We start from the raw sequence: 27,287 nt of genomic DNA, 5'->3' as shown, positions 1-27,287 counted from the left end.
AGCTGGGAGCAGCTGCCACAGCTGCCAAAGCCCAGCTAAGCCCAAGGGGCTGCTTGCCCCAGCCCCACGCTGCCAGCACAGCTTCAGTTGCTGCCTCCTTCTCACCATCGAGGTGAGCACCACGAGGCCTCGGAGCGCCACGCGACGCATCTCCCTGGACTGGCTCTGCAGGTGCCTTGTCAGGATCTCCAGGACTTGTTCACCCCATTCGCTCAAGTCCAGGCAATCCAGGAGCTGCAAGGCACAGAGCAGGCACAGAGGTGCCAGCTGGCAGGAGCTCAGAAGTGCACAGGGCCGAGCCAAGGCAGCAGCACAGGGCACAGGCAGCGTCCCAGGCAGCTGCGGCTACGAGAGGGCAGAGGGCTGGGAGGCAGCTGAGCCAGGCAGCGCTGGCCATGGGGCTCACCTCCACCAGGAAGGCCAGGGCGGGCAGTTCCCAGTCTGAAACGCCTTCGCTGAGCAGCTCAAAGAGGCAGGATGCCATGCTGCAGCACCAGATGATGGAGACATGGCGCATCTCCCTGGCAGGGAGAAAAAGGCACCATTGCTCCTGGGCCGGGCGGGCAAACCTCTCCCAGGGCTGACTGGCAGAGCTCTGCTCTGCTCCCGAGCTCCCCGGGGGTGCTTTGGGAGGCGGCTGTTCCCGGGCACCCTCCTCTGCCGGCCTTTTCCAGTCTGCTCATCCCTCCCTTGGTGACAAGGCCCTGCCGCCCATGAGCACGGGGACTGCGTGGGGCGTTGCGGGCAAAAGGAGAGGGGCGGTGGGGAGAACGAGGTCTCACCTGGCCAGCAGACCCACTGCACAGTGGTGGCTGTCGGCACGGAGCAGCGTGTCCCAGGCACGCTTGCGTTCCATGGACAGCACCACGTGCTCATAGCGCATTTGGCAGAGCAGGGCCTTCAGGGTCTGCAGCGCAAAGCTGTGTGCAGAGCAAAGGCCAGGTCACGCTGGGAGCCCCGGCTCCTGCCCTGGGGCATGGGAGGGACGGGGAGACTGGGAGGACTGGCACGGAGCACCTGTTGGGGTTGGCGGAGAGGCCGTGTTGCTCCTGGCATCCCTGCCACAAGGTCTCAACCTCCTCTGGCATCTCCTGCGTGCTGATGTAAGCTTGGAAGAGCAGATGCAGAAAGAGACTGGGGAAATACACCAGCACGACAGGCGAGCGCCAGGCCAGATTGAAGATTTTCCACAGTGCCACGGTTGCCTGCAAGAAATAAAACAGCCAGAGACAACGCTCAGTGGCCAAGACATCCACATGGCAGGGCCTGAGCGTGCGAGGGAGAGGTCGAGGGAGACACGGGGGGAGCAGCCGGCCTGGTGCCCCTGAACCCTGCCCCTAAGGCAGGATTCAGCCCAGTGCCTGAGGCAGCGAGATGCAGCTGGGGGGAGCACAGAGAGCTGGCTGCTGGAGAGGCGGCCTGGGGGCTGGAAAAGGCCGGCACCAGAAACTCACAGCCAGGGCAAAGACCCCTGCGTTGTCCCCATCGGAGGTGCACACGCTGTGCACTGGCCAGGCGCTCAGCACACGGAGGAGCAGCTGCAGCGCCGGCTCCGCAGTCCTGCTCGAGGACATGGTGGTTGCCCACATGGTGGCGGCAGCTCTGTGGGGTCAGGGCTCTGTGTCAGGGCAGGCTCAGCCACAGCACCGTGGCCTGGGCAGCTGCAGGGCCCCGCGCTGGCCCTCAGCCCTGCCTCTGCCCACTGCCCCTGGCCGGCAGCGGCCAGCCAGCCCACGTGGGTACAGGCCCGGAGGGGCAGGGAGGGAGCGTGGCACCAGGCTCAGGAGCTGACATGGCAGCACTGGAAAACAGAGGAGCCAGAGGATCCTGGAACTGCCCGCCTGTCTGGCAGCCAGCAGGGACAGGCTCTACAGGGTGACGGGCTGGTGAAGCCTAAGCCCTCAAGGCACGTGGGGCTGCCCTACCTGTCACACGATGGGGCCCAGCGCAAGAGGGTGATCAGCACGTCACAGGGCTGTTCCTGGGTCAGCTCCAAAAGGGCCTTGTCCAGCCTGTGCCCAGCAGACTCATTGGCCGTGAGCCACTGGTGGATGTACCTCACCATGGCGGGCACCTGCAGAGGGCACGGGGAGACTCGCAGAGCTGCCAGAGCAGCAACTTCCCCTGAGAAGTGCTTCCCTTCCAACCGCATTGGGCCGGGTCTCAGAGGCCGAGGGAGCCCGGCAGACCCGGCTGGAGGCGCCACACCACTGCTGGGGCCATGGAGCCCTTGCCCCAGGCTGCTTACTTGCGTTGGATTGGAGACACCCTTCTCCACAAGCAAATCCAGCATGGCAGCACCGGTCTCGGCATCGAGGAACGGAACGTTGGCCAAGACGCCCGTGCCCACACAGGCGGTCTCTTCCTGCGAAAGGCACGTGATGAATTCACAGAGGGTCTGCAGGAGAAGGGCAGCAAGGGAGGGAGAATCCATGGAGCGCTCCAAGCCTGGTGCTTGGCTGAGCAGTGCCAGCAGGCCCAGCCCAGGTGGGGATGGCCGCAGGTACCTGCGCCGTTCTGCCCAAGCGGCCACGGGCGGCTTCCTGTTCTTGTGTCCCGTCCTTGGCTGCATCTGGCAAAGAGCGAGCGCAGCCAGAGCTGAGGGGCTGTGGGAGAGGCCAGAGAACACAGCCCAGCCCTGAGCTGCCCAGGCAGGGAGAGCCTCGGGATGCCCCGCGGGATGGAGCGCGGCTGCCAGGGGCTCCAGCCCAGCTTCTGTCCTATCCATGGATATGTCCACAGGGATGGGATGGGATGGGATGGGATGGGATGGGATGGGATGGGATGGGATGGGATGGGATGGGGCCAAGCTGGCTACAGGCACCAGCCCTGCAGCCCAGCTCTGACACTCACGCTCCTGCAGCAGCTGGAACTGCTCCAGTTCTTCAGGCTGCTGTGCTGAGGTAGCTCCAGCCTCTTCCTCCTCCAGCCAGGCCAGCTTGGGCACTCTGGGGGGTCTCCGCTCCATGTCACTCTTTGCAGGTAGGAGTGCTTGCTGAAGCAGAGAGGCCTCGGAAGGGCTGAAGATGAGCAAGTGCTGCAGTCGTGCCTTGAAGGCACCTGCAACAGAGGAGCCTCGGGAAGGCTGCAGGACAGGAAGTCCTGCAGTCTGTCCTCGAGGGCAGCAGCAAGAGAGAAGTCTCAGGAAGGAAATAGGACTGCAAGTCCCGCAGTCTGTCCTCGAGGGCACCGGCCGCAGGGATGGCAGATGCTTGGGAAATGCTCCACGTCCCCGGTCCCACAGCCTGGCCTGGAGGTCACCTGCACCGGGAACGCCTCGGAAAAGCTCCGGGTCAGCAAGGAATGAGCTGGCTGTGGGGGGGCTCCTCACAGCACTGCTCTGTCCCGTCCTGTCCCGTCGCGTGCACCGAGCACTGTGGCGTGGCCGTGGCGCCGCCAGCACCTACGTCACAGCGTGTCACAAAGGGTCACCCTGGCACACTCTGTCCCTTTCCATCCCACGGTGACCACGGTGCACTGTGTCACAGAGAGCCCCAGGACACACCTCCACGTGCCCTGGGGACACCCCCACCCAACCCAAACTGCCCCAGCTTGCAGGCAAGGCCTTGCCTCAAGTGTTGAAGACACAGCCCAGCAGGAACTTTAGCAAGGGCCCAAACAAGAAGCAGCTGCTCCTCTGCTCTGCCTGCTCAGGGCAGCAGAATGAGCCCCCACGGCTGCCAGCGCAGCAGAGCAGGAAGGGCACCGGGGCCTTCCACAGGCCCTGCCACGGCCTCTTTGGGACCAGTCCCGGGGCTGGGTGGCCGGCACACTTGCAGGGGCGTGACACAGACACGGGACGTGTGGCCCAGAGCTCCAGTGCTGCTCTGTCCCCTGGGCAGCGCTGGCAGCAGCAGCAGCTGTGGAAGAGTCCCTGCCAAAGGAGATTTGCCATCCCCAAGGTCTGCCAATGCTGGTGCCTCTCTCCTGCCACAGAGACCTGTGGCCCCGGGGGACATCTCTGCCAGAGGACAGCCAAAGCCAGCGTGCCTTGGTGTCTATGTGATCTTTTCTGCAGGTGGCTGTTGGCAGGAGCACCTGGAGCAATTGGTGGCCACACTTGGTATCTGTCAGAAGGCAGAAGCTGTTGTCCCTTCCTGCAATGATTTTTGCTTGGAAGTGATTATCTGCAGCACAAAACCACCATCCACTATTGACTTTCACAGGACAATGACATTCTTACAGAGATACTGTCAAGTTGCCTTGTGTGCTTCTGGCTGTTTTTCTTTGTCTCTGGATGAAAACATCAGCCCAGCATCTGATGGCCAATGCTGCGGGTGCTGCCCGTCTGGCTGTGGCCAGCAGCTCATGCCCAAACACAAGCGGGCGCCTTCTGGGCAAGGGGATGGACTGGCACGAGCAGCCATTTTCCCTGGTGTCACGGTTTGATGCTGGCACAATGCCAGTGCCCCCATGAAAATACATTCTCCCTGGTGTCTGCTGTGAGATGTGACCAGGAATAGAGCAAGGCAGGCTTCAGCTTCGGAATACAGAGGAAAAAATGTTTATTGCCTTACAATATATAAAAGAAACACACAGAAATAATGAAAACATTCCAAACATTCCTCCTCCCCCCAACCAAATTCCCAATACATCACAGTAAGGCAAAACCTTAGATTCGCAATTCAATTGCCACCCCTCAGGTCACCAACTGTCAGTCCATCACCACCCCTCAGATAATCAACTCTACGTTCATCAAGGAGAGAGGAGTCCCTCTTGTGCCACAGGCTTCCCCAGGAAACACAGTTGAAACCTCTTGTGTTTCCATGTCACACATGGCACCGCCCGGAGATCATTTGCCATGGTGACATCTTCCTTCCATGTCCAGTGCTCTGACCACTGCACATGGACCAGAACTGCTTCTGGGATTCCCCTTTTAAGGATGCTTTGCCCAGTTCCAAAAATGAGCACAGTCTCTCACTTTTGGGACACCTGTCCCTCCCAAATTCACCGCCTGGGGCCGAGGAGTCTCAAGAACAAAGATCTTCTTCCTCACTGAAGGCAGAGGGCACCACCACCCTCCTCATCCATCTCTGTTCATGCCGCTCCTTCACATCACATCACTGCACTCTCTTGGCTCCAAGCCATTGCCTCCCCCTAAATGCAGTCTCTGTGTCACAGGAAAAATGGTTCTGTCCATGACTATGCAAGAAAAGTCCGGCCAAAGGCCACTCCATCATCTCCTCCCGCCTAGGATTCTTTTCAACTTCTTCTGACATCTTTCACTTGCATGGACTTTCATCACACTTGCCCATTTTCTCCTATTTCATCCCTATCTCTCTTCTCATTCAGCTCCAGGAGGATCAGCATTTGTAAGGTTTCCATCATCCAAGAAAAGGGTTAAAATCTCGGGCTCTGCCTGCCCAGAACTCCCACGCTGGCCCTGCCGGGCACCTTCTCTCTGCACCCCTTCTCCTTCTCGGCTGTGCTGCCAGCACAAGGTAGCAAATTTCAAGGTGGCACAGGCACACACACCGGCTCTCCCTCTCTCTCTGGGGGCGCTGCCCGATGCCTCTCAGTGCTCCTCCACCCTTCCATCCTGCAGGGGCCTTCAGCTCCCTTCTCTGTCCAAGGCCCGGCTCCCCTCAGCCGGCCGCATGGCTTCCCCTCCCGCACCCAGCCCGCAGCCGGGCAGGGCAGCTCTGAACCTTTCACCCACCGGAACCAAGAGAGCTTCCCCTGGGAGTTCTCTGCTTTTAACCTCCTGTGTGCTCAGAGGTGAATCCATGTCCTCAGGGGCCACACCAGGTGCCAGTATTCAAATCTGAGCACAGATTGGTTTGACCACAGCTTCCCAAAAAACGCACTTCCTTCTCAAACCAGGACAGCGGAACCAAGGGTTCTGAACAGAAAATCCTGAACGAGCTCAGTAACCCAAAAAATGGGGTTAAATGTGAAATGAGCGGCTCTCATTGGCTGGTCCAGCACAGCCCGCGCCTCTCCATTCCCGCCCCACCTGCCCAGCGCCCCAGGGTTCCCCCTCCCCAAAAAAACCCCAGCCCGGGGTTGCAGGGTCCCGGAAAGGCCTCAGCCAATGGCAGCGCAAGCAGAAGGCGGCACAGCCAATGAGAGCTCGGGGCGTTGGATTTCCTCATCGGTTGCCGGGCAGAGCCCGTGGCCGATCGCTGCCCAGAAGCGGCGGCAGCCAATGAGAGCGCGCGGCGCTGCCGAGCCCGCCCTGCTCCGGACTGGCGCTCCCAGCGCAGCGCGGCTGCTTTGGGGCTGCTGCTCCCTGCCCGGCCCCGGCCATGGGGCGAGGGGCGGCAGCTGGGGCCCTGCTGGTGGCACTGGTGGTGCTGGGAGCCCACCCGGCTGCGGGCGCGGAGCTCTCGGGTGAGCGGGGGGCGGGAGGCGCTGGGACAGGGTGGGAGAAGGGGGAAAAGGGGGCGAAGGGGGGAGCCCGGAATGGAGGGGGAGAAAAAGGGACCCCCCAAAGGGAGAGCAGGAGGGGCTGAGGGGTGGGGGGAGGGGAGGGAGGGGAGGGAGAGGGTAGGGAAGGGGGGAAAAGGGGAGGGGGGCCCCCAAAACTGATCCCGAGGGGGCTGGAGGTTGGGGGATTTGTGGGAAAATGGGGAAATGGGACCCCAAAAGTGATTTGGGAGCCGCCGGAGGTGGGAGGGGAGCGGATGTGAAAGAGGAAATGGGAGAAGGGCGGCAAAGAGGAAGCGGCAGGGCGGGCAGGAGGGTCCCATGGCGGCCGTGGGGCAGAGAGGGTGTGGAGTGGGGATCCAGGGTGGCCCCCGGAGCGCTGGGGGCGTGCTGGGGGGACAACCCCGGATCTGTGTTCTGCACTCACAGGAGTGTTCCAGGAGATGAGAACGAGAGAGTGTCACTTCATTATTGGTACGGAGAAGGTGAGGTTCATGGGGAGGTAGATCTACAACCGGAAGCAGTACATGACGTTCGACAGCGACGTGGGGGTGTTCGTGGGGGACACCCTCTATGGGGAGACACAGGCTCGGTGCTGCAACGGATTCCCGGAAATACTGGAGGATAATCGGGCTGAGGTTGACACGTTCTGCCGGGCCGGCTACGAGCTTGCTGCCCCGTTCCTCACGGGGCACCGAGGTGAGCGCGGGGCAGAGCGTGTCCCCTCGGGCCCTGCCCTGCCAATGACCCTGGAGCCCCTCAAAACGTCTCTGAGAATCAGCCCAGGGCCCTCAGCCCGCCTTCGGAACAACCCCTGGGCCTCCTGTCCCACCCAGTGACCCCCGTGGCTCTCCCAGTCCGTCCCAGTCCATCCCTGGGCCTGCCCGGCGTGTCCATCCCGGTTGTCCGTGTAGCCGGCTCCTTTCAGCCAATGAGAGCGCGTCTCTCTGGTGACTCATCGGTTGCCACGCAGAGTCCCTGGCGCTGAAATCCCGAGGGCCCCGCGCTGGACTCGGCCTCCCAGTGCCGCGCACTTCATTGCCAGTTAATTCCAGGGCCACCAAAATCCCTCCGAGTGCCATCCTAGTCGCTCTCAGTACTTCCAAAGTCCCTCCCTCCTCTTGTCAGCCTATTCCAAATCCATTCCAAATTAATTCCCAGTTCATTCTCCGTTCAAGCCCGGACGTCCACCCTGTCCCATCTCTCTCAGTGCCACCCCAATCGCTCCCAGTCCCTCCCAGTGCATTCCCACTCCCTCTCCAGCCCTGCCCAGCTCTCCCTTCTCTCTCCCATTGCCTCGCAGCTGATCCCAGTGTGTCCCCGCTCTCTCTCTCTGTCTCTCCCAGTGCCCCCCAGCGTGTCCATCTCGCTGGTGCCCGCCTCGAGCTCCCAGCCCGGCCCCGGCCGCCTGCTCTGCTCCGTGATGGATTTCTACCCTGCTGCCATCCAGGTGAGGTGGTTCCAGAGCCAGCAGGAGCTCTCGGAGCACGTGGTGGCCACCGACGTGGTCCCCAACGGGGACTGGACCTACCAGCTGCTGGTGCTGCTGGAAACGCCGCCCCGGCGCGGGCTCAGCTACAGCTGCCAGGTGGAGCACGTCAGCCTGGAGCAGCCCCCGAGGCGGCACTGGGGTACGGGGGAGCCCCTGGGGGCGCTGGCAGAGCCACTGGGCTGTGCTGGGAGCCACTGGGAGGGAGTTGGAGAGAGCCGGGCTGGAGCTGGGAGAGGGGCTGGGCAAGGGCTGCGAAGGGGTTTGGGGGATGCTGGGGAGGGTGGGATGGGGTTGGGGGGGTCCTGGTGGGCACTGGGAGGGAGTTTGGGGGCGCTGGGTGTGCCTGGGAGGGAGTTTCGGGGTGCTGGGTGTAAATGGAGGGAGTTTGAGTGAGCCTGGACGGGCTGGAAGGAGATCGCGAATGGCAAAGCAGGGGTTGGGTTGAGGTTGGTTGTGCGGGGAAGAGACTGGGAGGGGTCTTAGTGCGTCCTGGTGGGGCTGGGAAGGAATCGGAGGGAGGTTTCAGTGGTTCCTGGCTGGGCTGGGGGCCACAGGGAGGGCGCTGGGAGGGGCTCGGGGTGTCCCTGAGAGGTTTTGGGGGTGCTGAGCCCTGCGGACTCCCCAGAGATGCCGCCAGACGCCGCCCGCAGCAAGATGCTGACGGGCATCGGGGGCTTCGTCTTGGGCTTCGTCTTCCTGGCGCTGGGGCTCGGCTTCTCCCTGCGCAAGAAGGTCAGGGCGGGTGCCGGGGGTGGCGTCCCCGCCGTGGCGGAGCGTGTGCGCTCCCGCCGGGGCCCCCAGCCCGGTGTCACCCCCTTTTCTCTGCCCACAGAGCTCCTGAGCCGGCGGCGGCCGCAGCCCCTCCCCGTGGGCACGGACCCGGCCGGGAGCCCCCGCTCCGTCCGCGCTACGCTGATTTTGGGGGGGTCCCGTGTCCCCCCCAGCCCCGCTGGCGCTCTGCCCCCGCCCAGGGCCTGCTCCCAGCGCTCCCAGTAAAGCTTCCCAGTTGGCCCCGGGCCCGTTTATTGGGGGGCGATGGAGAGGGGTTGGGGGGGCCGATGGGACGTATTTGGGCAAAGCGAGGGGGACAAAGGGTGGGGGCTGGGCCCGGGGGGAGGGGTCGCTGCCCGTGGATCCCGCAGTGCCCGGTGCGGGACGAGCTCCGTGCGCCGCTCCATCTCCATCCCCCGTGGGAGGATCCGCGCTGGATAATCCCGGGTGACCCCCAGGGTCAGAGCCCCCCGTGTTGGGAACACTCCTGGCTGGGGGTTCCACATCTTCCTGGCCCCCCGTGGACACCTCGATGAAGGCCGGGGTATCCCCGCTACTTTTCTTGTTTCTGCTCCTCTCCTCATCTCCCCCTTCTCTTCCCCCGGTTCAATTGCTGCCCCCAATCTCCGCTCCTCCTCCCGCCTCCTTCCCCTCTTCTCTCTCACATCCCCCGCCCCTTCCTCACTGGTTTCTTGAAGGGTCCAGTTCCATCTTTCCTTGGCTACAGCCCTGAGGGCTTTTCTAGCTGACTTCACTACTGCACTCTCAGACTGAGAGTGGGGAGTCTTGGTGCTTGGTTTCCTCATTCCAGCTGCCTTTGACAGGGTTTGTTTCTGTCCTCAGCTGATTTTGGCCTCTGTGCTCAGCTCAGCCCTGAGCAGGACCAGCGCAGCTCCATGGTGGGCACTGCTCACTGGATGGCCCCAGAAGTTGTGACCAGATCTCCTTATGGCCCCAAGGTGGACATCTGGGCCTTTGGCATTGTGACCATCGGGATGGTGGAAGGAGAACCTCCTTACTTCAGGGAAACGGCGGCCATGGTAACAGGCAAATTCTGCAGTGGCTGCAGAGGCCTGTGAGCACAGGGGGACCCTGCACTGGGAGCAGCAGCTGGAGGTTTCTGCACATGGGAAGGGAATTCCCAGAGGACTCCAGCACCAACATAGATGAAAATTCTGCAATCTCCAGCAATAATTTGCTTTGGGATTTATGTTGTTGCAGCTCATCTGGCTGTGAGGATGAGCTGGAAATGTGAAGCAAGTGCATCAGCTCTAATGTTACCTTGCAAGAAAAACCCACACCAACCCCACATCCCAGCCCCAAAAATATCAAGTTTTCTGCAGGAGCTTCTAAAGGACATTTTGCAAGATGATCTTCCCCCTGATTCTCCTCACTGGGAAACTTGTCGAGAACATGAAGATGATTGTTTAACATCCCCATAGTCTAACGTATTTCTTTCCTAGTCCAAGCTACTTTCTCTGTGTCACCAAGCCTGAGCTTTCAGCATCACAAACCTCCTGTTTCTTGCCTGGCAGTTTCTGGGATGGGGCATCAGGAATGCATTTACTTGAGTGTCAGTGGCACTGCAGAGATGCACTTGATGTAAGAATCCTCTGAAATAACACAGGCAGACCACACTGACTCTGGAAAATGGCCTGTAAAGCTGGTGTCCACATTTGGAGAAGCAAAATGGGCTATTTCTGATGGAGGTTCCTACTAACAGAGTCAGCCAATGGAACTGGCTCTCAAGGCGAGATCATTTGGATGTTGCAGTGGCTGTGGCAGCCCCAGGGTTTGGGTTTTTGGTTGGCATAGCAAAATGAGCTCTGAGCAGCATCTGTGGCAGGGAGGAAAGTGCCCCTGGAGCTGGGGCTGAGGCCCCGGGCTGGATGTGAGCCTGTGTGGGTATGAAGGGAGCTGGCAGAGCGCTGAGTTTGCTTTCCCTGCAGGCTCGCGCTCTGATCCGGCAGAACGGGACCCCGCAGCTGCAGGAGCCCCGGCGCCTGTCGGCTCTGCTGCGGGACTGCCTCGAGTGCAGCCTGGAGCCGGACGAGGAGCGGCGCTGGGCTGCCCAGGAGCTGCTGCAGCTGAGGGCCAGGGGCTGCAGGGGAAGCAGCAGCGCCAGGGAGGGGTTTTCTTGTGGGGCCCCCTCCGACAGTCTCCAGTCTGGCTGCGTTCCACACGCAGAGCAAGCAGAATCCTCGCCTGCTGTGGCTTGGCAGCTCCTTTGGAGCTCATCTGGGCCTGGTGCCCCACAGCGAGCAGAGACATCTTCAAGCAGCTCAGGGGGCCCAGAGCCCTTCCTGACCTGAGCTTGGAGGTTTCCAGGGAGGAGGCACCTCCCACATCTCTGGGCACCTTCTGTCAGTGTTTCCCCACTCTGCTGGTTAAAAAATTCTTCCTTAGATCTAATCTGAGCCTGCTTCCCTCTCCTGAGTTTCAAACCATTTCCCTTTGTCCTGTTGCAACAGAGCCTGTGAGGAACTTGACTCTGGAAAGTAACAGTTCATTTCTTTCCTTTGTATCCTTTGGGCAGCACCCATTTTTATCATCAGCCAAGCCTCTCTCCAGCCTGACCCCTCTGATCACTGGAGCAAAGGAACTGAGGGAGCAGCGGAGGAGATGAAGCCCTTGAGGACAGCTTTCAGTTACAGTAGTCAGGACAACTAGTTAGTTTTGGTAGTTAGCACTGGTAGTTGGTTAGGGTAGTTAGCACTGGTAGTTAGTTTATGGTAGTTATGACAGCCTGTTTGTTATGGCAGTTGTTTGAATAAAAACTCTCTTAACCCTCAACTGCCTTGCCGTGTCCCTTCCTTCTCCCGCTGTGCCTCAGCTGCCCGGAGCAATGTGAGGGGAGAGCGGGCCCAGCCTGGCCCAGAGCTGAGCCCCGGCAGAGCCCTGGCAGAGCCCAGAGCAGCCTCGGCACCTGCAGAGTCAGCCTGGAAGGAGGCGCTTGGAGCCTTCTGGGCTGCACCCGGCTCTTGGTTACAAACTGGGTGTGCTGGAAAATGCCACCGGCTCTGCACGAGGGCAGAAGGGGCCCGGGGAAGGCCCAAGTGCTCCATGCAAGGGAAAAACCTGCCCTGGGTTTGTTATAAATAACTGGGTAGTGTTGGCTTTTGCTATTATGTATTGACTTCTGCAATCTATTCTTAATCCACTGGTTTTGATAGAGTGCAGTTTCTAATCACTTTTAACTGCTTTTTCTATAGTATAATTTGCCAGCTTTTTGTGGCCAATGCCCTGGCCCCGGTGTAGCTCATATCCTCAGAACATCATTTATGGATGATATTTGAGTTTTTGGAGAGTGTGAAAAACATACATTATAGTTTTGGCTTTTGAAAAATATTACAGTGGATGCCATGTGTTGTACATTAGAATGTTAACTTTTGCACAAGTAGCTGTAGTTGTAAAATAATAATCAATGCTTTTATTTTTGTAAATAACTGACAATAACACTTCAGAGATATTTGTGAAATAGCTAATGTTCATTTCAAGTACTTGTGGAAATAGCTAAAACCGTCTGCATGGTCAGATAACATTTAAGGAAGGGATGTGATGAGGAGCCCTGCCACTGACCCTTCCACTGTCAATAACTGTCACCTGCTGAAACCACAGAACAGGGGCCCTTGTGAGGGAGTGACACACAACCCTCAAAACTGCAATCCACGATTCCTGCACGTACTCTAAAAAGACAGGTTGGGGGTCAAACCAACCTGAAGAATTCCTGGAACATGTAAACGACTTCAAAGAAATGTTTGAATATGTATAATCATTATGAATATGAATTTGAACAATACAATGGGAAACCTAGACAAGAAGAGTTGCTGTGGTTAACTGGTGTGCCTCTGGCCATCGCCAAGCACCCAGCCCTGTTACTGATTTGCCCCTTATTATTCCTTATTAAACTTTCAAAAATTCTAAAGAGCAAGGCTCATTTCTCACAAAACCCAAGGTGCTCACACCTTGTTCTTCCCCCAAAGCCAGGATTTGTCAATCCTAACCTTTGTCTGGATGGAGGAGAAGGAGGCTGCGAGGTAAAGGAAGATGCACTGGTGTGGAGGCCCATGGGAGTCTCAATCACCCACCCGTGGGGGACTGGTCTCCAAGAAGAAGAATAGATTTCAAGGTTATGGCGAGAAACTTGCTTCTCCCATAGACCTTTGCAGGCACATACTGATTTATGGAAAGTTATGTTACCCCATTGGCCTGTTGGCCTAAATACCCTAGTTCACCCCCTATTACCCATCCCTGGTTAGTCCCTAGAATGTTCTCTCTCTCTGCCCCTCCATTGGCCCTAATTTACTGCATTCCTCTGCCCCTGTTTCCCTATTAGCTGACCCGACCCTTACCCCTCCTTTGCACCATTTTCCCCCATATCCATTGGACCCTGACCCTCAGCTCCACCCTCACTACCCCATATAAAAACCCCCTGTGCCCTCAGCTTGCACCCTGTCTTTGTCCCTGGGCCCTGTTCAGCTCTGTGCCCTGTTCCTGTACCAATAAACCCAGTTTGCTGCAGATCATACCCAGACCCATCCTGCCGACTTTGTCAGCTTTATAAAGCAGCCGTGAGCTTCGGGCTCCGGAGTGCCGGACGCTCCAAGGGCCTCGGCAGCGCCAGGACGCTCCGGGCTGGGACAGCCAGGCAGGGCAGGAGGAATCACTGCCCCTTTCCCCTCTCTGCTGCTCCATCTCCCAGCCCAGCATCGCTGCAGGACAGCCTCACTGCCAACGCCATCCTGCCAGGGATGGACTGGGGGCATCTCCTTCCCCTTCCCTCTGGCATGGAGGCAAATCCCATCTTCTCCTTGACCGCCCTCCTTCTTCTCCTCATTCTGTCCTACATCCATCCATGTTCCTTTCCCATCTCCTTCCTCCCTTGTTCCTTCTTGTTCCTTCCTCTCCTCCTGCCTTTTCCTTTTCCCTTCTCCCTGTCTCTTCCTCTCCTTGTCCTTCCTCCCCCAGGCACTGAGCTGCGGACAGAGACCAGGGAGAACAAATCCCTGCCACAGAACCTCGTGGAAGAGGCCATTTGGAACGGCTCCACGGCTCAGGAATCCAACGGGGAGGAAAAGCCCCAGAGACCCCTCACAAGGAGGGGCTGCAAACCCAGCCTGGGGAGCTGAGAGGAGGTAAAAGCATCCCTGTGCTGGGAAGGGTTTGGGGAATGTGAGAAGAGCTTCAGGCAGAGCTCAGCCTATTCGTGGTGCCTCCAAAAACAGCGGTGCCAGATGCAGAGATCCCTGGGGACACAGAGATCACCCATCAGATCCAAGGGGATGCAAAGATCTCCCTGCAGATCCACGGGGATGCAGAGATCCCCCCGCAGATCCATTTGGATGCAGAGATCCCCCTGCAGCCCCCGGAGCAGCCACGCTGCCGCACGGCGATGCCTGAGAGGAGGCTGTGACCCCGTGGCCAGAGGGCCCCGCTGGAGCAGCCTGTCCTGGCAGGACTGACCCCGGGGCACAGTGACCCACGCTGCAGCACTTGGAGGGGGCTGTGCCCCGTGGGATGGACTCAGCTCGGAGAAGTTCCTGGAGAAGTCTCCGGTGGGAGAGAGCCCAGGGTGCAGCAGGGGAACGACTCCTGTCCCTGAGCAGAGGGAGAAGCCCCGGGGCATGAACTGAGCCCGGCCCCATTCCCTGTCTGCGGCACTGCCGGGGTAGGAGGTGCAGCTGGGAGGAGGGAGGTGAGACAGAGTAAAGATCCATTCTGAATTAGGTGAAGTGTCTAAGAAAGGTGAAAAGTCTGTGAGGCCAAAGCTGAAGGAAAAACTCGCATGCCGAGACAGCAAGGAGACAGAGAAAGAAAAACAGAAAAGACCACAAGGTCGATTTGCCCCCGACTTAGAAATTCCTTTGATAAAGAAGAACTGGTGCTAAATGTCACGCGGAATGAATATGTATGAACTTATTGTGAAACTGTATGCATATGCATTTGGAAGGGGGATAAAAGAAGACCCAAGGTTTTCAGAGTTACGCAAGCCTTTTTGGGGGACTTGCGTCCGGCGCCCGTCGTAATAAAAGCATACCGGGCTTTACAGCCTTTACAAAGTTGTGAGGTTTCTTCTTTTCTCCGCAAAACAGAGGCGTGGGCAAAAACCTGGAATTAAGGATCTTCACTTACTTCTCATTATCCTGCTCTGAGTTTTAGGAGTTTTCTGTCAGAAATCTCTCCCCTCCCCCACTCATCCACAGGGCTTTGGGGCGGTTTTCCCTTTTTGGGGGAAATCAAAGCGATGCAATGATGCTCCTAATTAGGGGTAGAAGAAGTGATGGTCCGGGGCTTCCGGTTGAGCCAGAGCCACCGGAGCCGCAGTGCCGGGAAAGCCGTGGCGGGAGGTGCGGAGAAGTTTGTTTGTGTTTTCAGCTCAATCCCCTCGGGCCCGGGCCCGTTCCAGGGCTGTTCCTCAGCTCCGGCTCTGCCCTCACGCAGCCCGGGGGGCCCGGAGAGCGCGGGGCGGGGCTGTGCCGTGTGCAGAGCCCGCCCCTGGCTGGGATTGGGCGATGGTGCCGTTAGTCGTGGTTGTGGCGCGCTGATTGGTGGGAGCGGGGCGGAGCAGGGCCCCGGTGGCGGGCTGAGGGCGGCCGTGGCTGGGCAGCGGCGCCATTGTCGGAGCGTGTGTGTCGTCCCGTGAGCGGCGGCAGCGGCCGGAGCGCGGTGAGGCGGCGGCGGAGCTCGGAGGCGGCCGCAGCGCAGGTGGGAGCCGCGCTGGGTTGTGCGGGGGCTCGGGGCTGGCTGCGGGCCTCGGGGGCGGCAGGGGGCTCGGGCGGGTTCGTTGTGCCGTGTCCGGCCCGTGTTGCCGCTGGCGTGAGGGCGCTGCGGGAGCGGCTGCCCGCGGTCTCCTTGCGGCCGCTGCCTCGGCAGGAGCCGCTGGCGGAGCAGCGCTGGCGCGGCCCGGTTGCTGTGGCTGGGACAGAGGGGGCTGCCCCGTGTCCGGGGCTGTGCGGGGAAATTCCCGTGGCCGGAGGTTTCTGTGCCCAGAGGAGACAGAGGAGTCCTGTAAAAGTGACTTTATTGCTGAGCAGAGGGAGAGGCCGTGGGGCATTTGCCGTGCGCTCTCTGCCATTGTTGTAGTTCGCAGCCTCCTTTTTATCCTCATTTTCCCGGCCTCATCTCCCTCTCCCTTTGCCCACTGGCTGAGGTCCTTGGAAGGTTCAGACCTCCCGATCCGCCAACTGCAAGTGCCTGTTAATGTGCACCCCCACTTTTGTATAACAGCTGATATTCACGGCTCTGTAAAGACTTTGTTCTTCTGGAAGTTCAGGAATTTAGCGGGACTTTCTGTGAGCAGCAGTCCTTGTTAATTAGTTACATTTATTGAAGCTGGTGGTTTCGCCCGTTGCTTCCTTATCTGCAAGTCCCTGGCCCCTCGCTCAGCTGCTGAATGAGCTGCACTCTCAAGGTGTGGAGCATGGTAAAAAGATAAGAGTTGCTGTTGCACATCAGAGGAGAAACAGCATTCGTTTAACCCATGGTCTGCCACGGAGCCACAAAACCGTGTCCCATTCCTGTCCTTTCCACGTTTGAGCTGGAACATGAGCTGCTTTGTTACTTCCTTTGTTATCTGTTTCACCACTTTTCCTTTGTCAGCTCTTTGGCAACAGCAGTTTGAGACTTTTAATTTTCCACAAACTCCCTTTTTTCTGCTAAAACGTAATATGATCCCATCCCATGGTTAAATGTTGTGTTCCTCATTGCAGTGGGTTGGTCAGCAGGAAGGTCAGGAGCTGGAGCTGTCTGGTTGGTTATTATTCCCAGGACAGCTTGTAATCTAATGATGCCATTGAAATGAGAAATGGGTTCTGTGGCTCCTGATATGAATTGGTTCGGGTTTCCAGGGGCTGGTCCATGGTTTTGTAGGATTTCTTCTGCTGGCCATTCATCTTTTTCCATTTTTGGCCACTCTCTCCAGCCAGGGCTGCATCAAGTGACTGCTTTTGTCTAATTAAATCATTAAATACTTGGATTCCCAACTGATTTCCCTGAATTTTTGGTAGCAAAAATCCCCAGTGCTCTAATATACCCTATATAACACAGACAGTGACAGCACATGTTGGAGTGGGCAGAGGGATGATTCCCCCCATTTATTTATAGTGAAGTTTTCCCAACATTCTCCATGTGCTGTTTCCCTTTGCAGCTTCACCCGTTTGTGTTGCAGGGTCAGATATCCTCCCCCTGGGCTCTGCCTTGAGCTGTGCAAATTCCATCAGTGCAAGTAGGCAGAGCTTGGGGTGAGGGGCAGAGGGAATCAGCCCAATTCCTGCCCCAGGCAAGAGACCCAGGTGCATTGTCCACCCTTTGCCCAGCAGTGTTCATTTGCATTTCTAAAGCTCCTCTGGAGGCTGCCTGGAATGGAGCTTCAATTCCAGGGCAGCCATCTGGTGAGTCACATGTGGCCCCCCAGAATCTGCTTTTTTTTAAGAAGTATTAACTATTTAGGAGTTCAAAATATTACGGTTAAAGCTCTTCAATTTTGCAAAAGCTTCATAAAGGAGAACATGGAAAAACCCAGACCAAAACTTGATTCTCACACTTCTGTCCCAAACCTACCTGACAACATTAAGTGGGAATATAATGAAAAATTTTTCTCATGTTGTAATTTTGTCACTGAAACTGCAGGGAAAACAAAAACTCTGGAAGAATCTCTTTAGTTTTAGAGAGTCAAGGCATTACTTGGTTCCGGCCAGGATGTGCAACAGAAATAATTTCTTTCACAAATAGGCTGGCTGTGCAGAGAAAATCATTCCATGCCATGTGAGTTTTACTCGATTTTTCCTAAACTTTATGTAGAACCCATTTAAATCCACTGCTTTTATGTTCATTGCTTGCAAGTTGTGTAAGTTTTTAGTATTTCGTTTCCTGTTGGACCCGGATTCCTTCCCCTCTGATGTGAATTCGGTCTCCACCCTCCTGGATTTCCTCTCAGCCTTTTCCAGCCCAGGTGTCTCCAGCTCTGCCAGGGGCAGTGTCTGGGGTAGCTGTTGGTTGCTGTTTGCTGCTGGGCAATGTTGATGTTTCGTTGCTGGTCGTTATCTCTGTGGGGGTCTTTTGTGCTGTTCCCAGTCTGTTGGGATGTTGAATTCATCTCCATTGAGTGGTGTAACACCCCTTAAATAAAACCTTTAAAATTCCTTTCCCCAAGGCAAAGACAAACCAGGCCTGATCAGAGAAATAAGATTGAAAAGAACCAAACTCGGTACATTTTCCAGCAGTGCAGTGGCAGGCAGCCCAGAGTGTGGGTGTCAGTGAGCCCCAGAGTGGAATTGTGCCGTGGTGTTCCCCAGCAGCTGTGGCAGTGCAGGCCCAGCCAGCGCTGAAGCTGCAGCAGTGGCAGCAAGGCTTGGCCCCAGTGGCTGGAGATGGCAGAGGAGGGTGGCCAGGATTGCAGAGGATTCCAGGTGAGGATCTGTGGGCAGGCGCAGGGGCTTGGCCCGCTGTGGAGCCCTGGCTGCTGCTGCGTTGCCTTCAGGGCAGGCTCAGGGGCGGCCTCCCATCCTCCTGCTGCGGGCAGGAAGTGCAAATCTGCGGGGCTTCAGAGCCCTTGAGGCCAGGCTGAGGGGTCCCCCGTGTTGAGCTGTGCTGGCGGCTGTTTGTGGCCTCAGGGACACTTGGCATGGGCCCCTTGGCCACCAGTGGTGCTGCTTGGCACTCCTTAGGCAGGAGCCGATGTCCTGGCTGGGTGTTGGCAGCAGCAAAGTGCCAGGGCAGGCTGTGTGCCAGCCCAGCTTCCTGTGTGAGAATGTGCCTTGATATCTGCTCCAGTGGTTGCTGAAGCAGTGAGAATTGCTTTTGCCCCCCTGTTAGGTGCCATGGTGTCAGCAGAAGATATTGAAGCCTTCCTGCTCAGGGCATTTCAGTGCCAGGCTCTCACAAGCACCCACAGCTGCGTGGGTTGAGCTGAGCATGGGGCGGTGACCTGCGCTGTGTCTGATTGCCCTTCCTTAATAACAGCCTGTCTTGTAGCTCTTTTCCCTTCTGCTGCCCTTGCAGAGCCATCCACAAACACATTTTCTCCCTCAGGCCAGGGAATGTCCCATCAATCTGTCCCAGCCTGGGTGTGGAGCTCTGTCCCTTGAGTGCAGTCCTGGGTTCCTTGCCAGCCCCTCTCCAGGCTGTTCAAACAGGAGGCTGGGTTAAACCCTTGCCCTGTCCCCAGTTCTAAATCCTCCTGTGCCATTGAACAAGGTTCATACTGTAATAACCGAGCCCTGCTCATCCATTTAGAGGCTCTTTTGGTTGTCAGACCTTTAACTTGATGTCAGACTTGAACTATAGGATATCCTATGTAGGGTTAAACATTTTAGCACAAGAATTCCTTAGGCAAGACCCTGTTTAACACCCACCTCTAATTCAAATTATTTTACCCTGTCTGGAAGGGCCAGGCCAGCCGCCTCAGTTAATCTTCATTTTAACACTTACAAAATCTCTGTTTCCTCCTGCTGTCCATCCATCCAGTTTGTTGACGGGCAGGTTAGGAGTGTTGTAGGGAGACATCCTTGGCTCCAAAAGCCCTGCCTTTAACAGGGACTCAGTACCAGGCTGTGAGCCCTTCCTTCCCTCTCTTGGAACAGGGTATTGCTTGTTCTGGTTGCTTTAAAGTAATTTGTAGAGGCTCCATATCTAATTTTCCCTCTTTCCCTGGGGCTGCCCACACTTCTGGGTTCACTTCAGCATGGGCCTTGTCACATTTTGGCACAAAGGTAGAACAGAACTGGCCTCTGTATCACTTTTGCAGTATTAAAACCCAGCTCACAAATTCCTTCCTAGTTAATTACAAGCACAGGAGGAAGAAAAAGCAATTCATTTATTTCTGACCTATCCCCCACAGCTTCTAATAGTGGTTGAACAAATCATGCCTGGTCATCTTTCCCACTTATTCCCTTAAAAATTAAAATATTCCTTTACTATTTTCCCCCTAGGTCTAAGATTCAGAGTGGATTGAGAGGCCCCTGTGTCCATCAGGAAATGCCTCCTCTCAATGCAGACCCACCCTGAATGTTGTCAAGGGCTGCAGTGTGGAGGGTCCCTGATGTGATGGGAGCTGTGACAGCCCTGCCAATCCATGTCCATCAAGGGGTGGACTTGCTGGTCCTGAGGGTGCTGCTGTCTGTGCTTGCAGTGTCCTTGTGCCCTGCAGCTGGAGCCCTGGTTCCTTGCCAGGGGCTGTTTGGGTGGGTTCTCCCCTGCTGAGGAGGGCAATGCCTCTGCCAGGTGCTTGTGGCCGAGCCGTGCCCTGGGTGCTGGGGCCCCCTTGGGCCCTGGGGTTGATCCCTCAGGGGCTGTAGGAACTGTGCCCTGGCCTTTGCCTTCAGCTTGGCCTTTGGCTGCTCCCTTCTTGCATTCACCTGCTGTACCTTTGTGCCCAAGAGCTGCAGGGCCTTCTTGTGCCCCTCCTGCAGCCCCCTCGGTGCCTGTGGGTGCTTGTCTTGCTTTACAAGAGAGGTGTCTGCTCAGGAAGGCAGAAAAAGCCTCTCTTGGAATGGAGAATGCAAACCCCCGTCCTCTTAATTTTTAGAGTAGTGAAATGAAGGGGCTCTCAGGCAAAGATATGGGAATAGGAATACCAGTTCTTTACTAGTGTGTATAATAAAGCAAAGAAACACCAACAGCTGCGGCACTGACAGCAAACAGAGCCCGGACCCAGTCCCGGCCTTTGGGCTGTGGCGCTTTGCCCTTGGGTGCAGTTCCGGGCACGGCCGGCAGGGGCGCTGGTGGCTCCCGTGGGGCGGGGCAGCGCATCCCTCCCATGGGAACCTCTCTGAACGGGAATAGAGCAATCCCTTCATCTAACTCTTTCACTTTTTACTTTCTCTAGCCTTTCTCCCGTGTTTTGAGAAAGAATTTGGAGAGGGCTGCATTTTAACTGAGCTCCTAGTGTTTCGATAAGGTGCTTCCTGTAGAGAGAGAGAGTTTCCCTGAACAGCCAGAGCTGTGGTTACCAAGGGGCCGTAACTCAGAGGAGGGTGGGGTCAGGGGAGGATATCCCGCCGAGGCTGGGTCGGAGTGTGGGCAGGGTCTGCTGCCGGAATCGCCAGAGGGGGATCTTCCGGTGGAGCCCGAGGCGGAGCGTGCGTAGCCCCCACATGGCTGATGGCGGCTGATCCGGCAGCTGCCGGCAGAGCAAAGGCAGGTGGGAGAGCCCGGCAGCAGCGGCGGTGCCCAGCGCAGGTGGCACGGGCAGGGCAGCCGGGGATGGGATGGCTAGGACCCCCCTGGGTGCGGTGGGCGCGGTGACCTCGGCGCAGGCGGCAGGACAGAGCAACCCCCATCTTCCCCAGCACGGCCGGCAGAGCGGCCGCGGGCCAGGCAGTGGGAGCAGGGCACACAAATTGAGCGACAGCGCCGGGGCAGGTGGAGCTGCCCTGGGCAGTGAGGCCGCACCTGGGATGGAAACCGGGGCAGGCAGAGCTGAGGCGGGCAGCGAGCCGGGACCTGGGACAGGCGCCTGGGCCGCGAACAGAGGAGGCAAGACCTGCAGAGGATCCCACTCTCTTTCTGATTTTTCCTCTTGTTCCCTTCCATTTCATTTCCCCTTTTTCTTTTCTTGTCTTGTCTCGGTTGTTTGTGATACTTTAAAGGCTTTTATTCTCCTAAAATCTCCTGTCTAACATATGCCATTCTCTTTCTTCTAGATTAAATGGGGTTTTTTTTAAAAATAAATCCGGAACCTAACAAAACTAAACTTCTGCTTAGATGCTTTAAATTGTCGATGGGCTAACTCACGACGTCCTAATGTTGTTTTTCTCTTCACCTTTTTATTTATCCTTTGGCAAATTAAGCCTCTTTCAGTTACTTGCTTTGCTACTCCAAAAATCCCAGTGCCTACATAGTTCCTTTAAAACTGATCACGAAACACTTGAGTACCCCAGTGGGTTTTCTGATGCATGTCTTCTAATATTTTCCTAGAAGCACATTTTGTTAGCTAATTGTCTCCCATCAGGAAGTTTCCATTTCCCTGATGTATCTTGTTCACTTCCTATCTTGTTTAATTCTTTTTTCTTGGCTTCCCTAAACTTTGTAATTTCCAGTTTTTCCTCGTTTGGAGTTAGTATTAACTTACATCTTTCAGCTCCATTTTCTGGTGCATCCTTAGCTTTGTGCTCTGCCCCCAGTTTACCCAGTTTGCCTCTCCTTTGGCCCGGGCCGGGTTTCCCCCGCCCGCAGCGGCTGGGAGCAGCCGAGAGCCCCGCGCTGCCCATCCCGACCTGTCCCGGCTCCATCCCCGCTCCTGCCGCGGGCTGCGAGGGCTGCGGGAACGGGGCACCGAGGGTATTGCTGCTGCTGGGGTAGGAGGAGGAGGCAGGGAAGGGCAGGGATGAAGGGGGAGGAGGAGGTGGGGTTAGAGGGGAGGAGCATGGGGAGGGGGAATGGAAGAAGAGGAGCAGGAGGAAGAGGAGGGACAAAGGCGGATCAAGGCTGAGCTGAGGGAACCACACCTTCGATCCCTGCCTGAATTCGCAGCCCCCACCTGGGGGTTCATCGCCCCACCCAACGCACTGGTGAGCGGGGAGGGGGAGCTCGGCCCGGATATCCCGGGGGGTCCCTGGGTTGGGTCTTTTGGGGGGATGTTTGGAGAATGAAGAAGTCCAAGGCTGAGCGGAAAAGGCCCCTTGAGGGGACATCGGGGGGTGGCGGTGGCGGCTGCCGGCAGAGGCAGCCTGGAGGAGCAGAGCCCTGTGTCCCCCAGGAGCCCAAAGTGGGGAGCCCAGAGAGGGGGGAGCGCCGCCGTTGGCGGGAGCCTCAAGAGCCTGGAGAGGGGCAGGGGGGACTCCTTGGAGCCGCTGCAGCCCAGAGCAGAGAATGAGGGGAGAAGGGAGCCCGGGAGCCCAAACAGCCCCTGGATCCCGAAATAGGGACAGTGAAGCGGGGGGAGCTTTTGGCATTGCTGGGACTGCCAGCAGCCTGGGTAGGGCGGGCACCGAGGAGAAGGGGGACCCCCAATCCAAGCGTGACCCCTGCAGCTTGGACAGGGGGGAGCTGCTGAACACCAGAGGGGAGGGACCAGGGACGGGGAACTCCTGGGAGGCTTTTTCCGGGCTGAATCTTGGTGTTTGGGAGGTTTTTCTGGAGCCCAGGTGGACAGTGATTGTAGAGATGGACTCAGGCAGAGGGACCTTCAAACTGAGTGTGTATTGAGGAAGATGAAACAGGAAAACCTTATAAATATGATTATCTGGTAGAAGATTTTGGGAATATAGAAAGAATAAGGAAGATTGAAATGAAAGCAAGCTTTGAGATACCTCAGTTAGTGAATAACTGGAAAACAATGGTGTGGCCAGCTGAAGGTAATCCCCTTTTGATGAAACAATTCCCTCTGCTTACAGACAGATCCAAGGGTCAGAGCAGACCCTACTAGCTCAGCAGAAGGGGTCCAAAGAGGAGTTTTTAGGGTGTGAAATGTAACACAGTATGGTGATGTAATGATTCTTACAGGCTGTATGTAAATGCTGTAGGATTTGCATCTGGTACCAGATTGGTTAGTGAGAAATAGAATATTCAACACAGAAGAAGATTTATTGTATTGTAACGGGACACTTACTCTCTTACGCTTTTGCTCTCTTACTCTCTTACCCTCTCATCCTCTCTATCCCTCTCTTCTCTCGGGCCTCCTCTGAGCTGTGGCTGGCAGCTCCCAGCAGGGCCCTGCACCCAGGCCCTTTGCAATAAACCGCAAGTTCCACGCCCGGGCTGCAGAGCTCTTTCGTCTCCATCTGTCCCGGCCGTCCTACCCCCCAATGCTCCTGCAAATGTGCTCATCCCTTGTTTTCCCCTAACCAGGATTTCCCATTGCCTAGGCCTGGGAGGCTGCGAGGAAGAGGAAGATGCCCTGGGACACTGAGGCAGGTGAGGAGAAAGTCAGTGCCCCTTTCCCCTCTGTGCTGCTCCATCTCCCAGCCCAGCACGGCCCCGGCTGCAGCTCAGGCCTGGGGGGATCTCCTTGCCCTTGCCTGTGGCACGGAGGCAAATCCCATCCTGTCCTTGTCCTTCCTCCCCCAGAGCAGGAGCTGAGCATGGAGAGCAGGGAGGACAAATGCCTGCGGCAGAACCTGGTGGAAGAGGCCGTTTTGAGCGGCTCCACGGCGCAGGAAGCCAACGGGGAGGAAAAGCCCCGGAGATGCTGCACGAGGAGGGGCTGCAAACGCAGCCGGCGGGGATCTGAGGGGGAAAGAGCCAGCCTGGGCCGGGAAGGCGACCAGAGATGGAGCCAGAGCTCGGAGCTGGTGCTCCATGAGCAGCTCCATGATGGGGAGAAGCCCCACACGTGTGTGGAGTGTGGGAAGAGCTTCAGGTGGAACTGTGAAGTGATCAGGCACCAGAGGATCCACACTGGGGAGAAGCCCTACGAGTGTGGGGAGTGTGGGAAGAGCTTCAGCCGGAGCTCCCACTTGATCATACACCAGAGGATCCACACTGGAGAGAGGCCGTACGAGTGTTCCGAGTGTGGGATGTGCTTCAGCCACAGCTCCAGCCTGATCCAGCACCAGAGGACCCACACTGGGGAGAGGCCCTATGAGTGTTCCAAGTGTCGGAAGAGGTTTAAGACCAGCACCCATCTCCTCCAGCACTATCGGATTCACAGAGAGGAGAGGCCCTTCCAATGCCCCGACTGCGGGAAGGGATTCAAGCACAACTCCACCCTCATCATCCACCGGCGCATCCACACTGGGGAGAGGCCCTACGAGTGTGATAAATGCAGGAAGAGGTTTCAGACCAGCTCCTGTCTCCTCCTGCACTATCGGATTCACACAGAGGAGAGGCCCTTGCGCTGTCCCGACTGTGGGAAGGGATTCAAGCGCAACTCCCACCTCATCAGACACCGGCGCATGCACACTGGGGAGAGGCCCTACGAGTGTCCCCAGTGTGGGAAGAGCTTCTCACAGAGCTCTCACTTGACCCAACACCAGCGGAGGCACCAGTAGGGGAAGCCCTGCGAGTGCCCCGAGTGCGGGCAGAGCTTCGTGCGCTGCTCCAGCTCCATCCCCCACTGGAGGAGGCACTTTGGGCGCAGCCCAGGTGAGCCACATTCCCTGTGATCCATGTTGAGAACTCAGCTGGCTGCTTCTACTTTTAATTTCACCTTCATTTTTTTCTATTCTCCATCTCTTTGCACTGCAGAAGCCAAGAGGAATAGATCTGTCACCTCCAAACCACCGAAATCCCAGTGAAAACAGCTCAATCTTACCCCAAAAAGAGCACAAACCCACCTCAAAAAACTCAATTGCATGCCAAACTCACTCGATTCCGCAGCCATTAGGCTGAGATGAAGTTGGGAAATGATTTAGAGTGGTGGGATGGAGATTGTGTGCGGCTGGGTGTGTGGGATGTATTTGACAGCAAATAAAACTCTGAGACTTACTGATTTCTCTCCCGTTCATGTTCAGTCTGTTGCAGTTCTGTTTGCAGAGTGCCGCCTTGTCAGCTCGTTGTCTTGGTGTCCCCTTTTCTCTCCTGCCTCTCTTTGCCTGCTCTGTTTCTCTCTCAGTGTCTCCCTGGACCCATGGACCACCAGAGACCCTCCCCTGATTTAATTGACCCAGGCACCACCAGAGACCCTCCCTATATTTAATTGCCTCAGGGACCACCCAATACCCTCCCCTGATTTATTGCCCCAGTGCCCACCAAAGACCCTCCCCTGATTTAATTGACCCCTCCCCTGATTTAATTGACCCCCCCACCAAAGAGCCTCCCCTGATTTAACTGACCTTTCCCTGTTTTAATTCCCCTTCCCCTGATTTAATTGACCCCTGCCCTGATATAGATGACCCCTCTGTCCCCACAGACCCTCCCCTGATTATTTATTATTTTATTTCCCAATTACTATTTCAATTCCCAGTCCCAGCAGCTGAAGTCCTGAAGGCTGGGAGGGAAATGTCTCTGTAGGATTTTGCTCCATTTCCCTTCAAGCGCGGGAACATCTTTTCCTGGCTGGGAGCTGGAATTGCACACTTTTGGAATGTGTGCAGGGCAACACGGACTGGGATCAAACATGGACTAGGATCAAATAGGGGTTGGGATCAAATATGGACTAGGATCAAACAGGGACTGGGATCAAATATGGACTGGGATCAATTATTGATTGGAATACTACAGTGTGGTGTAAACTGGACTGAGCTTATATAGACTGAGATCAAATACGGGCTGGGATCAAATATTAATTGGGATAAAAATGGACTGGGATCAAATATGGACTAAAATCAACTATGGAGTGGGATAAACTGGACTGGGATCAAATCAGGACTGGGATCAAATATGGCCTGGATCAAATATGACAGATTTTATGGACTGGGATCAAACGTGGACTAGGATAAGCTATGGACAGGGATCAAATATGGACAGGGATCAAATATGGATTGGGATCAAATGGACTGGGTTCCTACAGACTGGGATAAACTGGACTGAGATTATATAGATGTCGTGGTTTGAGAGGAAGTTAGTTTTCTGGGATATGAAGTGGTCAGGCCAGTAGGTGCTCACATTTGAATACTGGCAGCTGGTTTGGCCACTGGGGACATTGGATACGCCTCTGAGAACACAGGGGTTAAAAGCAGAGCGCTCCCGGGGGAAGCTCTCTTGGGTTCCAGCGAGGGAAGCAGGTCGGGCCTCCCCTGCCCAGCTCCTGGCTGGTTTGGGGCTGCGTGAGGTAGGCCTGGCCTGAGGATGGAAGGGTGGAAGAGCCCTGAGAGGCATCGGGCAGCCACACCTCCCCCCCAGGAAACAGAGAGACAGAGAGCGCCTGTGCCACCGTGAAATTTGATATCCTGTGCTGGCAGCACAGCCCGGCTGGCGGAGAAGCGGGGGGGATGCAGCGGGGATGCAGCGAGAAGGGGTCCAGCAGGTGTGGGAGTTTAGGGTGGGTAGAGCCCGAGCTTTTAACCCTTTTTCGGACAAGGAAAACTTTGCAGAACATTAACCTTTCGTAGAAGAGAGATAAGAGATGAAATGGAGGAAGGAAATGTGCAAGTGTGAAGGCCTGGGCAAGTGAAAGATGTCAGGAGAGTAGAGAAGAATCTTAGGTGGGAAGACATGATGGAGTGGCCTTAGCTGGACTTTCCTGTATGGCCATGGACAGAACCATGTTTCCTGTGACACAGAGACTGCACCCAGAGGGAGGCAATGGCTCAGAGCCAAGAGGGTTCAGTGTTGGTACCCCTCGGCCCCAGGGGGTGAAATTTGGGAGGCACAGGTGTCCCAAAGGTGAGACTGTGCCCTTTTTGGAACGGGACAAAGCATCCTTAAAAGGACAACCCTAGAAGCAGCTCTGGTCCATGTGCAGTGGTGAGAGCACTGGACGTGGAAGGAAGATGTCACGATGGCAGATGTTCTCCAGGCGGTGCCACGAGTGACGTGGAAACACACGAGGTTTCAGCGGTATTTCCTGGGGAAGCCTATGGCACAAAAAGGAATCCTCCCCTCTTGATGAATTGAGAATTGATTACCTAAAGGGTGATGATGGACCGAGAGTTGGAGATTTGGGGGATAGATGTATTGGAAATTTGGTGGGGGGGGGAGGAAATGTTTTTGGAAAGTTTTCATTTTTCCTGTGTGTTTCTTGTTACTTAGAGTTGTAGTTTAGTTAATAAAGGTTTCTTTTCTTTATTTCCAAGTGGGGGCCTGCTTTGCTTATTCCTGGTCACATCTCACAGCA

The 27,287-nt window shown here is 56.6% G+C and overlaps 1 pseudogene; it reads left to right on the top strand.

Annotated features, from left to right (window-relative positions):
- The window catches only part of LOC128945470 (zinc finger protein 208-like), a 463,302-nt pseudogene that overhangs the window by 223,756 nt on the left and 212,259 nt on the right, over positions 1-27,287 (top strand).

Source organism: Melozone crissalis, unplaced genomic scaffold, assembly GCF_028551555.1.
Source record: "Melozone crissalis strain CALT ecotype California unplaced genomic scaffold, PUWL_Pcris_2 ptg000066l_1, whole genome shotgun sequence".
In the NCBI taxonomy this organism is placed as follows: Eukaryota; Metazoa; Chordata; class Aves; order Passeriformes; family Passerellidae; genus Melozone; species Melozone crissalis.
The sequence above is the reverse complement of the archived record's forward strand: the minus strand, read 5'-3'. Positions and strand labels throughout refer to the sequence as shown.